Source organism: Macaca mulatta, chromosome 3 (assembly GCF_049350105.2).
Source record: "Macaca mulatta isolate MMU2019108-1 chromosome 3, T2T-MMU8v2.0, whole genome shotgun sequence".
Lineage (NCBI taxonomy): Eukaryota > Metazoa > Chordata > Mammalia > Primates > Cercopithecidae > Macaca > Macaca mulatta.
In genome coordinates, this window is record NC_133408.1 from 20,650,757 (window position 1) to 20,663,103 (window position 12,347).

Here is a 12,347-nt window from a genome sequence, read left to right on the forward strand (position 1 = left end):
GATTGAGATAGTCTTTTTGAATCTGTAAGTACTTTAAGGCTTGGCTGAGTGCAAACAGCTCCCACGTTTAAGGAGACCAGTTATTAGGCAATGTTTCTAACTCTGCTTCCACAAGAGTCTCCCTATCCATTACTGAATACCCATTGTGGTTTTTTCCTCAGTCACCCGGGAGGAACCATCTATCGTCCTGTCCTGAAGCGAGTTCCTCCTAGATCTGGTCCGACCTTTGTACGGTAATTAAGATTTAAATCCCCTGTTAGGAAACCTGCTGGGTTAAGGGAATTATCAGTGGTTGGTGTTAAATTACCTTTTCTGTTTTTTTTTTTTGTTTGTTTTTTGTTTTTTAAGATAAGTTTTATGTTTATCACAAAACTGGTAAGGTACAGAGATTTCCTATATCCCTTCTATCCCCAGGCAAGCATAGTCACCCACATTATTAACATCGCACACAAGAGTGGCACATGCTACAATATATGAAAGTATGTTGACACATCAAAATCACTCAAAGTCCATTGTTTCATTAGGGTTCTCTTCTGGTCTTGTCTAGTCCATTGGTTTGGATAAATTTATAATGACTTTTGTCCATCAATATGGTAATACAGAGTATTTTCACTGTCGTAAAAGTCCTCTGTATCTATTATTATTATTATTATTATTATACTTTAAGTTCTAGGGTACATGTGCATAACGTGCAGGTTTGTTACATATGTATACCTGTGCCATGTTGCTGTGCTGCACCCATCAACTCGTCAGCACCCATCAACTCATCATTTACATCAGGTATAACTCCCAATGCCATCCCTCCCCCCTCCCCACTCCCCCCTCCCCATGATAGGCCCTGGTGTGTGATGTTCCCCTTCCCGAGTCCAAGTGATCTCATTGTTCAGTTCTTACCTATGAGTGAGAACATGCGGTGTTTGGTTTTCTGTTCTTGTGATAGTTTGCTAAGAATGATGGTTTCCAGCTGCATCCATGTCCTGAAACAACAGGTGCTGGAGAGGATGTGGAGAAATAGGAACACTTTTACACTGTTGGTGGGATTGTAAACTAGTTCAACCATTATGGAAAACAGTATGGCAATTCCTCAAGGATCTAGAACTAGATGTACCATATGACCCAGCCATCCCATTACTGGGTATATACCCAAAGGATTATAAATCATGCTGCTATAAAGACACATGCACACGTACGTTTATTGCGGCACTATTCACAATAGCAAGGACTTGGAATCAACCCAAATGTCCATCAGTGACAGACTGGATTAAGAAAATGTGGCACATATACACCATGGAATACTATGCAGCCATAAAAAAGGATGAGTTTGTGTCCTTTGTCTGTTGTTGTTTTTAACAGAATAGCCCCATACTTTAAGACTTTTGAGTCAGTAAGCAACCTTTTTGCTTTTTTGACTTAGAATAATTCTGAACTGTTGAGTTGTGTTCACAATGAGGATTCCTCTAAAAGTTACTTTTCTACTTGCTTCTGTGAGCAAAGCAGTTGCCGTACAGATTGAATGCATCTGCAGGTTACTGGCTTAAGGATTTTTTGATAGGAAAGCTACCGGGTTGTCAGTGGTCTCAGTGTTTTCAGGCACACCCTTGTTTACACTGACAACAAGGTAGTATTGGAGTGTTATAGGGTCACGGAGAAGACCTTCAATTATCAATTATAAGTTTTAAATTTACCCTGGCTTTTAAAGGAATAGGGCACACTGTCACACTGTTTTGTTTTGTTTTGTGTGGTTTTTTTTTGGGTGTGTGTGTGTTTTTTTACTATTTTTATCTTTCTCTTTCTTTTTTTTCTTTGACTCCCTCTTTGTCTCTCTCTCTCTCTCTCCTCTTAACCATTACAAACTTGGGGCCCTGGCAAGGTTGGTGGGGAACGGGTCCCACATAACTGCCCATGTCGAGAACTGTATGCCTAAATTGGGAGGAACACCAGGGGCAAGAATCCCTGGGTTTATAGCCTAGATGTCTAAGGAGGCGGCATAGACCTTCCTTAGATCCCTTTGGAGACACAACTTGCTACAGGAAATGAAAGTCTGAACCATTAGTACGTAGGAGGCAAGGATCAGAGGAAGTAGATTCAGAGGTAAGGAGAATTTTGGGGCTACACTTTCAAGAAAGTCGTGGTCGGGACCCAGGAGGTATGGGTCAGAAGGAAAGGTAAGGGCTTACACATGGGCAACTGTTGAGTAGAAACTTCTGGCTGTGCCATGATCTCAACCGGCTACAGCTGGGAGTTTGGAACGACAGATTTCTGCCTCTAGTCGGCCCTCAACTTTCCCAAGAAAATTGAAAGTGGAAGCTGGCTCCAGGCAGACCAACATCCCCAGCCCAGAAGGGTTGGGGGTTATTAGAAGGCCCTTCCCCAGATAGTCTCACAACTGAGTCTTAAGTCTGGCGGCCATGCTAATCATTTTTAACTGGCTGACAGGTGCCCGGTATTTTCCTCCAATTTAAAGGAAGGATAGGACAGAATAGCAAGCGAAAGTGGTCCAGTATTACTCATTGCTTTGGAGGTTCCTTCATGGTTACCAAAATGTCCTTGCTCCCACAGCTCCCAAGATGGTGGTGGGCCACTTCTAAAATGGTGGTGGGCCACTTCTAAAATGGTGGCGGGCCACTTCCAAGATGGTGGCAAGCCTCGCGTTCTCTGACCTGGGGTTCTTGGCCTCACGGATTCCAAGGAATGGAATCTCGGGCCATATAACACTAATAGAGTGTTATAGCTCTATCAGAAGCCGTGGGTCATGGAAGAGAACCGTGGAACCCAGTGACTAGTGTTCAGCTCGATTAGGATGAACCCAGACACTTAGCCCTGCAGGAACAATGGCAAGCCTTTAGCCCAATCGGGAGTGGCAATGGACGCCTGGCTGGATCAGGGGCACAGTGGACACCCTGCGGGATCCAGAGGGATGGAAGTCAGCGGCGGGTCTGTAATGGCGGCAAACAGCAGTGGTGGATGTGAGCGAAAGCTCAGCTCGAGCCCTAACAAACATGGACCAGAAGAGTGCAGTTGCAAGATTTAATAGAGTGAAAACAGAGCTCCCATACAAAGGGAGGGGACCCAAAAGGGGTTGCTGTTGCCGGCTCGAAAGCCTGGGTTTATATCTCGATCACTGTCCCTCCTGCTGTGCTCTCAGGCAATAGATGATTGGCTATTTCTTTACTTACTGTTTTTGCCTAATTAGCATTGTAGTGAGCTCTCTTTACTATCTGATTGGTCGGGTGTGAGCTAAGTTGCAAGCCCCGTGTTGAAAGGTGGAAGCCGTCACCTTCCCAGCTAGGCTTAGGGATTCTTAGTCGGCCTAGGAAATCCAGCTAGTCCTGTCTCTCAGTATGAACACCATAGAGTGTATTTACATAAATCTCGATGGTAAAGCCTACTCCATACTTCGGCTGTATGATACACCCTATTGCTTCTAGGCTGCAAACCTGTACAATGTGTTACTGTACCAAATGCTATATACAAATGTACGCGATGGTGTTTGTATATCTAAACATAGAAAAGGTACAGTAAAAATGCAGTGCTATATTCTTATAAGACCACTGTCATATATGCAGTCCAACACTTACTGAAACATTGTTTTGTGGCACACGACTATGGATGATTTTTAAAGTTACAGAATCTACAAAAAGTGTCACTAAATCCTCACTAAACCCTGTTGTATACCATCATATTTCTCAGTTTATTTATGAGCGAAATTACCTAACACAGAATAGCCTTATTTAGAGTTTTAATTCATTGTTTCCAGACACTGGTGACAATAATGCCATTATTGACAGTGGGTTTCCGGAAATAGAAATAAGTGTGTCTTATATTCTGATATGAACAATGTTCTAATTGAGGCAAAGTTTAATTGAGGAATGATTTCCTCACCATTGTTGATGATATAATAAATCACTTAGGAAACAAAGATATACCATTAAAACAAAGGTACATCAATTTGTACATCTATCATCATTCAAAGTACAAAAATTACACTAAGAGTTATGGAATACTCAAGTTGGAGCTGTTCAATCCATTCCAGATTTAGAAACTGGGACCTAGAGAGTTGGTAACTGAGGCCATTGAGCTAGACGGCTGCAACCTGGAACTGGCTACTTTGATTCTCAACCTAGTCCTCTTTCTTCTCTACACCACATCACCCTCACAATGTTTTAAATACAGGTGTATATACAGTACATTGTGTTAAAGGTTAAAAAAACAGATTACCTGACTCCATCAATTATTATCTGTGTGGGCTAGCCAAATTTCTGCCTCAGTAACCTCATCAATGCTATAGGGATATTAATAGTAATAAATCTACATGTGAGCATTAAGTAGCAGATGTATGTAAAGTAGGCATGGTATATAGTAGGCACTAAACAAATATCATGCATTATTATTATTGTCACAGCAAAACAGTAGAAAAATATATATTCAATTATAAAGTCATTGGCGATTAGTTCCCTTCCCCTGCCAGCTGGTTCTCTTGAGTGGACTGGAGTTCCTAAGATAGGAGTGACATAAAGGGTAGAATCGGTCTGGCAGGAAACAGCAGGCAGCCACTGCCCTGGAAGCAGGGAAATGGGACCTGAAGTGTGAGATCTCCCCTACTACACACATAATGAGCATTCCTCAAACCGAATCTCTCTAGATCAGACAAACAAATCAAAAGATTCCTCGAATCGTTGTTGGATCCTGGAAATCTCAGCCAGATACCTGACTAGAATCAATATCAGGTTGATATTAAACCTGAATGGACAACCACCACCAAGCTTCATAGTGAAGTTGGGCCTGGTTTTGGTTTGGCTATCACCCCTCCAGATTCCCGGAATTTTTACTATGGGGAGAGAGAAAGGTCTTCCAACATGATATATGTTATATTTACAACATATATTGCTTTCATTATTAGATACATACACTACTGCTTCCATTTTTTAAATTTGGAAAATATTTACGAAATAAGATTCATATGATGTGATGGTTAATTTTATGTGTCAACTTAACCAGGCCAAGGGGTGCCTAGTTTAAACACTGTTTCTGGGTGTGTCTGCAAGCATGTCACCAGATGAGATTAACATTCGAATCAGTGAACTCCAGTAGAGTAGACTGCTCTCCCCAATGTGGGTGGGCATGATCCAATCCACTGAAGCTCTGAATAGAACAAAAGGGACAGAGGAAGGAGGAATTCCCCCTCCTTTGTCTTCCTGCCTGCTTGAGCCGGGACATCAGTCTTTTTCTGTCCTTGGACTGGGATTGATACCATCGACTCCCCTGGTTCTCAGACCTTTCAGACTTGAACTAAAATCAAACCACTGACTTTCTTGAGTCTTCAGCATGCTGACAGCAGGTCATGGGACTTCTCAGCCTTATAATCATGTGAGCCAATGCCTCATAATCCCATTAAATACATATGTTCTATCTCTCTGAAGAATCTTGACTAATACATATGGTCAATGTTTCTTACAAAAGTTCCCGCAGAAATTTTGGACTTTAAGAGGCTAGGAATGAGGGGGAAATGGGGCAGAAGATGAGCAGGACAAGTATCCTTTTGAGGCACCTGCCTCTGCTGAGAACTTTACAGTCTCTAGGCTAAAAAAGGGTGTTCCCTTCTAGCAAGGGGGTGACATCTGCTTCTGCAGGGTCTGGGAGAATCTGGGGCTCATCCCTCCAAATGTCTCTGTTATGTCTCAGAATCCCAGTTTTTCTATTAGGACCCTAACTTTAATATAAAACAACTATAAGATTATACATTTTTAGATTTTCAGCATTGTCTGCACTCTGATTGCAGGAGATAAAAGTGACTTCTATGCCATGTCTTGAAATTAAGTTAGAAAACTATGTAATCTCTATATTTGCAAAATAACCTTCAAAACAGGCATTGGTAAGCTTTTTTGAAGGGGCCAGATAACAAATATTTTGGACTGGAGGACACTGCTCTCGTTTGCAATTATTCAACTCTGCTTTGCATTGTGAAAGCAACCATGAAAAATACATAAACAAATGATCATGACTTTGTTCCAGTAAAACTTTATCTACAAAAACAGATGGTCAGCCTGAAGGTCATAGCTTGCTAGCCCCTGCTCTGAAGCAACTATCAAAACCCATCCAACGACATGTTCCTTTCAATTGTTATTTTCCTCATACTGTCTAAGTGCCACTGCTGCTGCATAAACCTGCTCCTCACCCCATACCACCACCTCATCCCACACAGAGACTCTGTCATTGCACTGACACTGCATGCCGGGGGCTATCCCATTCCATTCACCACCAGCAAAGGGGTTCTACTGCCCTCTAATCAGTGAGCAGTCCCCTCTAGAAGATCTCCTGATGCTCGTTGTTTTCAACTCAGTTTAGCCTAGAAAGCACAACCTGAGAAAAGGGCTTGTGTGCATGCAGTCCCTGTAGAGGCGGGGAGGGTAAGTAAGTTTAGGAAACAGGAGGGGGTAACTAGGAAGGAAGAGACAGAGGAGGAAGCAAATACAACGGTGCATTATCCTTCCAGTCAGGATTGTTGTCATCTCCATTTGACACATGAGGAGGCTCAAGGATGATCAAGGGCTTCCCTGAAGCCACAAAGTAAGGATGCAGCAGTCAGATTGCCAGAATTCAGATGTGGATTATGTGGCTCTCCACCACGAGCTCTCAGGGTATGAAGGGCAGGGAACAGGAAGATCCCCAAGCTCTATGCTTTAGACACTGTGCCACTTTAGAATGGTGTCCAACTCTAATCCTTTCAACTATCTTGTCCAATTATGTATTTAGAGAGATTGTCTAGGCCTTTCCAATCAACATTTCATGAATATACAAGCCTACCATCAACCAATTACGAGTGTGTCCAGTTCTCAGGGTGACCTGAGAGCCACATGGAACAAGAAAGCTTTCCAGCCAGTGTTTCCAGCGGCAAGCATCCTAACCCAGGCCTGGGAATCTGAAGATACAGTGTCCAAATATCAGTGCTTCTGAGCTACTAACTGTTGTAATTGCCCAAGTATATGGCCAATGAATGGCAATAATTCATAATTTAGTTTTTGGTTATTAATAAGATTTATTGTATCTTACACAAAAGAGCATTATAAAGTGATAAAGTTGGAGGACAGAGGCTGATATATAACCAAATATTGCTCTTTATGTTTAGCAAAAATCACTTTCAAAGGACAATTGATTTTCAGCCTCTGATTAAATCCCTGCTAGTGGAAGTGTAGGGAGGGGACCAGCTCCTATCTCAATCAGCTAATCAATAATTGTAAGCTGGGTGGGGGAAAAAAGCAGTAGTGAAATAGTTTAAAATATCTTATTCTGTGGTCTCAAGTGCCGCCTGCTGACTAAAACTGTCCACTTCCAATTCCAGCACTTAGTAAACTAGAGATAATATGTTAATATTAATTTGCTTGAAGTAATAAAATATTCCTAGAATATGATTTTAAATTAACATGACATTCGGAAGTCACTTATATTTGCAGTATTCAAGAATTATATGAAGTACGCACTTGTTAAGAGTGATTTTAAATTTTATCTTTTGTCACCACCTGGTGGTAGAACATTTTCTCACTTTTTTCATTTTAAGCTTTATGTTGTTGCTAAGGGAAATTTCTAAACCAAGAAAACCAGTTAGCTAGTACTGATCATCAAGTATTGATGTATACTAAACATACTGTATGTACTTAATATCTATAGAATAAATGAATGAGTTTTAATCTGTTTTAATGGATTGCAAATTATTTAATCTTTTCATTTGAATGGCAAGAGGTTCTCAAATGTAATGAATAAAAGTGGTCCACAGTATTATTTTGTCAGAGGCAGTTTTCTTTCTTTAAAGTCTAATTGGATTTTTGTTTATGGTAATACACATACATAATTTAAAAGTAGTTGGTTTAAAAAGCATTTTATTATGCCCTTAAGAATAAATTCATTTAACATTGTAATATTTTTAAAATATTTTCCATAATACCAAGACGTAGAATATTTAATTAGAATTTATTAAATATGATTAAGAAGATGTAAAACTTTTGCAAATTCTTAACTTGAACTGTTAAGAATAAAAAAGAAAAAAAAAACCAAAACCAAAACCGATTTGCGCATCATTTGTTGTAGACCATCGCCACCTTGTGTTTGGAGAAAGAAGTACTAAAGTCCGTGAATCTTTTAAGGTGGAAACTTTTTATTGCCGGAATTTTCCTATTTATAATTAAAAAAAACTTAACTGGAAACAACATCATTCCAAAGTCTGACAACATAATTACCTCCTACACAATTAGATAGGTTAAAATGTCAAAACAGTTGATTAAAAGTTATGAGTCAGAGCCATTTCTAAGCCCCCAGTTTGTCTCTCGCTAGACATCTTGGGAAAACTGCTTAACCCTTTTGAGTCTCATTTCTGCATCAGTTACGCAGACGGAGTCGATTTGGCAGATTATACTCCTCTTAGTTCTCCAAGTGCATGATTTGGAGGGAATATCAATTTTGAATCTAAATGTAAGCTACAATAATTTTTCTGTCTCCAATATTTGCAATACTTCTGGGCACATAACCTGTTTAAACTAGAAGTTTTCTAACTACTTTCTCATTTGTGATCAAATAAAATATCCATTTGTCCAATATTACTTTAGACCATATGTTCCCAAAAGGAAGACTAATACCAAACAGCTTCCCTACTTCTCATTAGTCAATCTTCTGGTACTAACATGGGAATAAAAAGTATTTCCTGGTTATAAAATATGCACACTAGTTGTTTCTCTAGAGAATGTTTACATGAAAACAATTCTAATAGCTCTGTGTATTACCAGATTTCCTCATTTCATGGCTACTTGTTGAATACTTACTTTGGTATAGATTTCGTGAAAATTGTGAATAGAATATTGTGTCTATAACATATGAATCAGTGAAACAAATACGAACATATAAAGTGTAAATAGAAATTAACACCTTAATGCTTATCTCTCACTTTAAACTGCAAACAACTTGTTCTTTTTTTCAGACAGTCCCTCCGTTCATAGAGGACAATAATGTGCTTAATAGGTCAAACAGTTAATTGTTCCAATAATTTTATGTCAAATGTTTTGAGTTTTGTTCTATTATCTCTAGAAATAAAAATTGGCTTACATATGTAAATTGGAACATGTTAAGATTAATGCTTGTATAAGCTCATATGTATTCTATAAAAATAAGATCCAAAACATGAGGAGTAGGGATTAGGATAGCATTTTGGGTTATTTTAGGATAGCATTAGGATGTTATTTTGGGTGCCCATTCAAATCAAGGGGCAAAAATTGGATTAAGAAACTCACTATAAGAACCCAACATTACATGTCACTTTTACTAGTGCTTTGTACAAATTTACTCCTGCGGTCTGTTTCTACATTCAAATGTTTTTCTAATTCACATTTTGCTTATAAATATACATATATGTTATATGTATATATTTGCATATTACCACAAATGCCTGATGAGTGCTGATCTTTAAAAAAAAAAAGAGAGAGAGAAAAAGTGAGTGGATTAAATGTTCTTCTGAGCATGGATGGAGTTTTTCCGCTTAGTAGTTGGCAACTCCAACATCCATGTCTCTGTTGAAGCGATTAAAAAAGAATCATTTCCCAGAACTACAGGTGCACAACAGATTGGAGTCATTATGCAAAAGAACAGAAATCTGGACAGAAACCCAGAGAATAAAAAAGCCATGTTCCCGGCCATCCTTTTGCCTTTAACTCTCCGTTTTTTCAACTCTATTTGTATCTGCAACATGAAATATGAAAAAATTATAATGGATTTGTAGTAACCTATTCAAGATCAGAAATGCATGCTTTAAACAAAGCTCCAATAAGAATACCCTACAGGTAGAAACACACTAAAGATCAAACTTACATTAACATATTTTTAAAAGCTAAAGTTTATGTAGAGAAGTCGATAGACTGAAATACATAACATGTCTTTAAAGATACAGATTTTCTGCTGTTTTTGTCCCTTCTTACCCCAATTTAAGGGAATCACATCTACCTTCACTAATCTTCATTCAGCCCCTGGGCCACCTCTCCTTGAGATGGAGATTATGAATGTCCAAAATCTCTATCTCAAATCTCCATCTCAAAGCCACTCTGAGACTCTAACTTTTGTCACCATATATTATATCTTCTGAGCCCTCTTCTAAGCAAGAGGTTTGAAAATGTACGGATGGCTTTGCCTTCATGCTTTTGTGATCCCGACGTCAATATCTTGAAAGTCTAACATGACTTTGCTCATATGTTCTCTCAAGTATCTTACCTTTCTTCTAGCTAGAAAGAACAAGTAAAATGAAAAGAAATCATAGAAAATAGACCGTCAAAAAATTACTGTAATAGAAGATAACAATGTTAAAAAAAAAAAAGTCTGAAAACCAAACTGGGAAGTAGGAATGATCAGATGTTTGGGAAAAGACGCTTGGGAAACAGAAACAGGAAGGAATAATCCTCGTAGTTCAAACTTGAAGAGGAGGAGGTAGGTTGAACAATGCTGGACAATGGAGAAAAGAATCACACACACATGTGTGCGGGTGTCAATGTTGAATTTGAAGGAGAAATGAAACGGGGAAGAGAGCGAGGGCTGCAAAGGAGAGACTCAGTGAAAAGAGGTAGGCAGAAACACTATCAGAATGTTAATCGAGAGCTCTCAAAATATATCTAAGGCCTTGGTTGATCATTCAACGTTCAACGATGAGGGTGATTTTAGGAAACCAAAATTACATTTACGAAACCACCCACTCCTAAATGTGTAGGGACTAGAGGTCGTTACTAAGCCCTTGCAGAAGTAAGCGGAGTTGCTTCTCTCTGCCATTCTTGCTCATTTGATTTTTCCTGGTGAGTGGAGAGCAATGTGTTTGTTTTCGTTTTTCAAGTAAGCAATCTCGCTAGGAAAAAAGAAATTGGAAAGCATCCGGAAAGGAAAGCTTGGAAGAGGGACGTGTGGGAGAACTAGAAGGGACTCTTCTGGCTGGGGCCGACTGAAGTTGGGAAGATCTGGGGAGGAGCGAGGAAAGGACCCAGATCAACTTGGAGCCAACCAAGAGAGCGGACGGGGGTGGGGCGGAAAGGCGGAGACCAGGTTGAGCACTAACGCGGGGGCGCGCGAGTGTGAGGGTTGCGGGTCTGCCCGGGGCTAGGGCGATCGCTCTCGCCATTGTCCCCGCGGCTTTCCGCTGTGAAACACGTCCTTCCTCTGGGTCCTTGAGCCCCTCCCACATTTTGGAGAGAAAAGCCACTCAGTTTTTTTTCCTAAAGACCTGTTGGTGGAAAGACTCAGCTCTCCTCGCTTTCGTAACGCGGATATAGCCTTTTCCCTTCCTGATAGGAAGAGGAAGGAGGGGTCCGGGAAGGAAGCCGATTTCCTTCTTTACCCCACTGCACGCTTGCTAGCCCCAGCGATCGCTGCTGGCCCCCTGGTAGGAAAGTGGGGTTCCTAGCCGTTTCTGCGACGCTGGCCTAGGGCTTGCAGCTGCTGTGGAGTGGAAGCACGCAGACTGGCGGGAGCCGATCATTTCTCGAATGAAGAAGAGAAAGCGCAACTCCCTCCTTAGGCTCTAGGGAATTGAGCCGCGTCCCAGATCACCCATTCCAGAAATGTGAAACCGGGTCCTCACAAAGTCGTCTCTGGGGAAGAGGTGGCGTGTGGGGTGGGGGTTGGTGGAGGGTGAAGGCATAAGCAAACATATTTTAAAATCCAGACCCTAAGAAGTGTCACCTGGCCCCTCACCCAGGCATGCTTTCTGGGGGAAGCGCAGGGCCAACCAAGCTTTCCCGAGAAAAGTTGGGGCAAAGAGAGAGCAGGCTGCGGCTAAGGAGATCCTGGCAGGCTGCGAAGGTGGAGAAGTGGGGTGGGGTACTTTTCTAGAAAGTGTAGCCCTAGCTCATCTCCTAGATTGGGGAAGAGGGAACTGAGGGAGTAGGGAAGGAGACTCAGGGCAGCTCCAGGATAGGGAAATGTTGAAGAAGGGACTCCGTTCTCCACCCGAACCTTCCTGCCCGGGAACCGCAGCCCAGCGCGGTAACTGAGTTACCGCAACCGGGCGGTGGGGAGGAAGGGTGGTCCAGGAAACCCGCGAGGGAGAAGATAGGTGGAAGGGAGAGTCTTCTCCCTGGAGCGGCCCCAGCAGTACAAAGTGCTGGTCACAGTGCCCCTTCCGCCCCTAGATTGACGAGCAGTGGCGTGGAGCCAGCGCGGAGGCTGCCCCCTCCCCCTCCCCAGCCCGCAGCGCAGAGCGCGGTTTAGCACCAACGGAGCCGGGGGCGGCGTCTTTGGGATGGAAAAGGGCCAAAGGGGAGGAGTGGGGTGGGGGGGGGGGGCGGTTTCACGGTCCACTATAAAAGGACCGCTCGGTTGCCCGGTTCTTG